Source organism: Pelecanus crispus, chromosome 2, assembly GCF_030463565.1.
Source record: "Pelecanus crispus isolate bPelCri1 chromosome 2, bPelCri1.pri, whole genome shotgun sequence".
Classification (NCBI taxonomy): Eukaryota; Metazoa; Chordata; class Aves; order Pelecaniformes; family Pelecanidae; genus Pelecanus; species Pelecanus crispus.
The window spans coordinates 87181465-87187464 of NC_134644.1; positions in this window are offsets into that span (position 1 = coordinate 87181465).

A 6000-nucleotide genomic window follows, 5' to 3' on the forward strand; every position below is an offset into this window, starting at 1 on the left:
GGTCAGCAGTATTTGTAGCAGTCAAAAATTAGTTCTCCAGAATTGCTCTAGAGTTGTTCAAATTTTTTTGTGTCAAAGAATCAGCAGGAGAAGTCTAGATTCCAATGGAAAAGATGGACTCAAATTTACCTCCACTTAAGAAATATGTAGATTGCAGGAGAGAGAATGGTCTGGCACAGTCAAGTGTCTCAGAGAGAGAAAGAAAAGGGCTCAGACTGAAAATTTGAACTATGGCTTAGAATGGGACAGTAAAAAGCTAGAAATATCTGTGCAAAGGCTGGAGCAAAAGGGCAGGACCAAAAGTCTTGTAAAAGAAGTTTTTTTACTTAAAAATCTTGTAAAATCAAATCTTCTATTTTGTGAAACTGTGACCATGGGCTTGACTCTGGAATATGCCTCATTCAGTCATTAAAGGAAATATATTTAAACGTGCCCTATATTACATCAGTCCCCATCTGTGACTCAATCTAAATCACAGACATACAGAACAGATGATTGACACAACACACAGCAATAAAGGAGTAAGAACACAAAGTAGAATATTGAAAGAATAGACTGATTAGATAAAATAAATTTTCTCAAATCAGCTGGAAGCCATGAAAATTGCTAAAAATTACTCTGCAAGCCTATGGAGACTGTCTTAGAGCTGTTAACAGCTAAGCTTTAGAACCAGCAAAGAGTAAGCCTGGAAGAAGACAAATATTTACAGTATCTTTGAAGGGGGAGAAGGAGAAAAGGACACAAGAAACTATAAACCAGACAGCTTAAAAAATGAAATTCCTAGGAAACTACTGGAATAATAAAACTTGGTAGTTTGGGAAGAAATGTGCAGTATATTTCAAATATGAGAAAGATTTTGATCCTATCTTGTGAGACTCTCCCAAGGATTTTAGGGTGATACATTTTAGATGGAAATATTTAAAAGTTGGGCACAGAATTAATTATGAAAACACTCAAAACTCTGATCAATATTCTTTGTTAACTTTCATGGTTGTATCCGGTAATGTTCTGCCAGAGTAGGTCTTGTAATCACTGCTATTCAATGTATTAATGAAAAGGAGAAAGGAGCAGAAAATATTTGCATTTGCAGATGGAAGAACCTCATGGAATTGGAGGAAAGGATCAAAATGCAACACTATTTGAAAGATCAGAAATTGTTTAAAGTAAGATGCAACTGTGCGTAGAGAAGAGCAAAGAATAATCATTAGTTAGCATTAGTGTGAAGTAGTTTTTTTGAAAAAAAAAATCAGAGTTTGTAATGAATTACTCAAACAGAACACAAATCAAGATATTGAACTAAATCATATTAGCATACATAAAATATAGTATTATAGAACAAGCTGTCTGAAAAACTGTCTTCCAAGAAAGGTACAGAAAGTGCAGAGGACAGACAATTGGATATGTTAAGGTCTATTCCAAAGCTTTTCTTCTATAGTTATCCCCATCTTAACAATGGAAGCTCAAGAAAGAGAATTCCCCAAGAAGGAATGGAGAGGTCATAGGAATGTCAGATGAGAATCCCAGTCCCAGAGAGAAGCTTTAAAGGATCATCCCCAGAGCAGACTTGTTCAAATAAGTCATCTGCAGAAATCTATCATGTCATCCCTAAGTTAGTGACACAGCTTATTTTCAGCAAATGTTTTCAGACTGCTTCATGTAAAAACTAGTTTTCAAAAATTAACTAGGACATAGGATGTGAGATTGGAGAGAGTTTTAAATTCTTTTTTGTGTCTGCAGATTTATAACAAGATAAAATGAGAATATTTTCATAGCACCAGGAAAAAACAGCACAGCAACATCTTCCAGAGAGAGTCAGTTTCCCATTTTACAGTTTGCAGGACTCATTTCCATAAAAATTAAAGTTCAGCAAAAATCTAAGTTACCAAATGCAAGATAGTTTTGTTAGGGAAACAGTTATATGACCTTAATGGTAAGGTAAAGGCCTGACAACTCTTTGTAAACATGCCATTTCAGAAGCTATCACCTGTCTCCATTTGCGTAATGTTCAGACCAACTGATTAATCTCTGCAGTAAGAACAAGCAAACTTAATAAGAATAATATTGGGTGTCCAAGACTTGGAGAGTAGAGAAACAAGAGAAAGAAAATTAAATGTCAATACTTGTTCATTAAATCATTATGAGAAATTTCTGTAGTACAATACCTGGTAGTGATTTAAAAGCCTTTTAATCAGACTTAAATGCAGAATATTGAATCAGTTTCTAATGCTTTTCCGAAATACTTCTCTATGCTCCACTAAAGAGTTAAATAAAATAAAGGAAGATGTATACAATAGTTCTTCTGATTGATTTGCCCTACTATTCTGTCTGTCTGCAGATATGGGTAATTTGAATAACAAAAAGGCATTAAAAAGGTCATTTAAACAATACATAATTTCATCTCATTGTTTTAACTGTTTTTTTATGTAAGAAAATAGATTTTCCTAGGTAAATTTGCTAATACCAGATGTGATTTCTGTGGTATTTATTTCTCTAAGCAATCCACAGAAAGATTTTTTGAACATTCTTTGACAGTACTGAAGTTTCCAGAGACAGAACTCAGTAGTTCCCAAATGTACTTTTCAGGCCATAATATTTTATAAACATTTGTCACAGTTAAACTGTACATATCTAGAAAGATCTGAGGTGTTTAGGTTATTCTTGTGGGAGACCAAATGGGATTCATTAATTATCTTTATTCTATCTAATGCAATGTGGATTTTTATTCTTTTTTTTTTTTTTTTCCCCAAACTCCAGACTATTAGTTTTAATGACTTAGATCAGGTAAGTGAATCATTGTCATGATCAATAACATATAATCATTCTATTAATTTATTTCCGCTATCCAAAATAAGCTTTCTACATTCATTATAGAAATTTATTCTTAACAATTACAGGGCTTATTCAATGCTTACTGAATTATCAGACTTCCTCTCATTAAGTAAAAAGAGAGACTAGATAGATTATGCCAGTAGATAGATCATACCAGTTCCTAGGTTTATTGCTAACCAAGCTAAGGAAATGTTTAGTGCTCTAATATACTTATATTTATGATTTATTTATTTATCAAGATTTATTTTTTAATTAGAATAATTAAGAGTCACAGTTACAATTTTTTCTTTCCAATTGGGAAATCTTTTTCCTGTGAAAAATAAAATATATTTTCCTAGTTATTGTCAAAATAAACAGAAGGGATGTTCTGACACCTCTTTTTTTGGTATCTTATAAAATCTGAATTATTACTGATAAGTCTAAGATTTGCAAAGCTCTTTCACACTGAAGCTTAATAAAATATTTCATTTGGGCTAAACAAAGGTGCTAATTTTTCAAATCAGATCAACATAGTGAAGAAGAAAAAGGTTTAAAATAATTATTTTAGGTAAAAAGGAAGAAGATTAAAGTGCAAGCCAGAAGCCAGAAAATACTTAATAAATATCAATGGAATTACCCTTGCTTTACAGTTGTGGGGCAGAAAAAGGATTACAATCAGTTTAACCTGGAAGATGACTCAACATTTAACTCCATGAGGTTTGCTCATTCTTATTTAACACAAGTCTCTGAGTTATTTCAGGTTGCAGGAACATGGAATGGCATAGTGGGAACTTCTTTTGGAAATCACTCTTTCCACAAAGAAGGTGACTTCGTAAAGTAATAATGAGAGCACTGCCACAACACAATGAGAATTAACAGCTATGAAATGTGTCTAAAGGTAAAGTAGTTCAAAAGTAAGTGCAGAAGCCTTTCTCAATTCATTCAAACCATCCTAAATCTTCTTCTAGCTTTCTACAATGAGCTAGAGTTCTCAGCACTGTTTTTCTCCAACCTCTCAAATGCCATGTATATCTCTCACAACCTGCTCACTCCTTTTCTAATTCTTAGAACACCTATTACCAATGGTGAAATTATTTTCTGAAGATTGTCTTATCTGACCTTTTATTATATATATTATGCCAGGTAAAACAATCCATCCAAATTTTGCATGATGAGAGGTCAGGTTGCCCTTGACCATGAGTCTGATGTTGTACATCTGAACTTTGGGAAACACAAAAAAACCCAGGGGTGGATGGATGGGGCAGGGGAAGGGAGAAAAAAGAAAGGCAAGCTGGAAAGAAGTCTTTTTAATCTGCTGAAACCTTGGAAAGCTTTTAAAAGAATATATATATACAGATAGTTAAGAAGCAGTGAACTGGGAGTTTCCATTAGAGCCTGAGACCGAATTTACATGCTTTATCTTGTTTTTAAAGGGAACTACTTTGGAGACAGTTTATGAAGCCCCAGCATAACCACTAACAGGTAAATTGGAAAGCAAAGCTTTTAAGTTCAATGTTGTTTCTCAACCCAGAGGGTATTGTGAGTCACTGTGTCCTGGTTTTGGCTGGGATAGAGTTAATTTTCTTCCTAGTAGCAGGCACAGTGCTGTGTTTTGGATTTAGTAGGAGAAGAATGTTGATAACACGCTGATGTTTTAGTTGTTGCTAAGTACTGCTTATGCTAGTCAAGGACTTTTCATCTTCCCATGCTCTGCCAGGTGCACAAGAAGCTGGGAGAGGGCACAGCCAGGACAGCTGACCCAAACTGACCAAAGGGCTATTCCATACCATATGACGTCATGCTCGGTATATAAATTGGGGGGGGGGGGGTTGGCCGGGGAGCAGCGATCGCTGCTCGGGAGCTATCTGGGTATCGGTCGTCAGGTGGTGAGCAATTGCATTGTGCATCACTTGCTTTGTATATTATTATTATTATTATTACTATTGTTGTTGTTGTTGTTGTTGTTATTATTATTATTATTATTATTATTATTATTATTATTATTATTATTTTACTTTATTTCAATTATTAACCTATTCTTATCTCAACCCAGGAGTGTTTCTCACTCTTACTCCTCCGATTCTCTCCCCCATCCCATCGGGGTAGGGGGAGTGAGCGAGCGGCTGCATGGTGCTTAGTTGCTGGCTGGGGCTAAACCACGACACACTGGAAACTGCATAGCACACGTTCTGGTGCAAAAATTCTTAGAATTTCTAAATTCTGAATTTCTAATTTCTGGTCACAACATGAAATGAAATAATGTAAAAAAGGGGGGAAATCCTGAATATCTTATATGTACTAAGCCTTTATGAAAGGCACTGTTGCCGTTACTGAACAGTAGTAAGCATAACCTACCTGTAAGAACAGAACCTAATAATTAAATGTTTGACTACTCATATATACCCACTGAAAGAGGAACAGTAGTGTTTCAGATTATAGCTGTTAGCCTGGGCTACCCAGCATAACTTGGAAATAATCTTACTAAACAAGTCAGTATAGATAATTCTCTATATATCTATAAACACAGATATATACAGAGAAAACTATAGATTTGTCTTTCACATATTGAAGAAGACTTCTCTTTTTTCTTTCTTTTTTTTTTTGACATGCATGCTGCCTTTTTTAATTTTAAAACAGTAACTAAAAATGTCTTTTGCTAGTGATAAAGCATATTGTAGTTTCATGCAACTCAAGTCCTAGAGAGATTTGTAATAAGCAATATTAGACTGGATTTTTATTTTAACACTCAAGAGTTCAAGAAAACAGTGCTATGGTCAACACAGTCAGGAGAGAATTTGCATACATGGGGTAGAGCAATATTTCACACATATATTAGAAGTAAAAGTAACCTGTATATTGCAGAACAATAACACCAGAGTATGAGAGATGTGGAATATCACAGGAGAATCCTGGGAGGTTCACACTTCACTTGTTCCTATTAGATGATTAGGGGGCTGCGATATGAGACATGCACATACTGATTGAGAGAGCTGAATTTGTTCAGCCTAAAGAAGGAAAGGTTAAAAGACGATCTGACTGCTGACTTCAACTATTCAGTGTATGGTTGCAGCAAATTTGGAGCTAGCATTTTCTTGGCAGTACACAACAAAAGGACAAATGTGTACAAACTGCAACAAGGGAAATTCCAGTTAGATATTTGGAAAAAAATGAATTCACAATGTCTGTCAAACA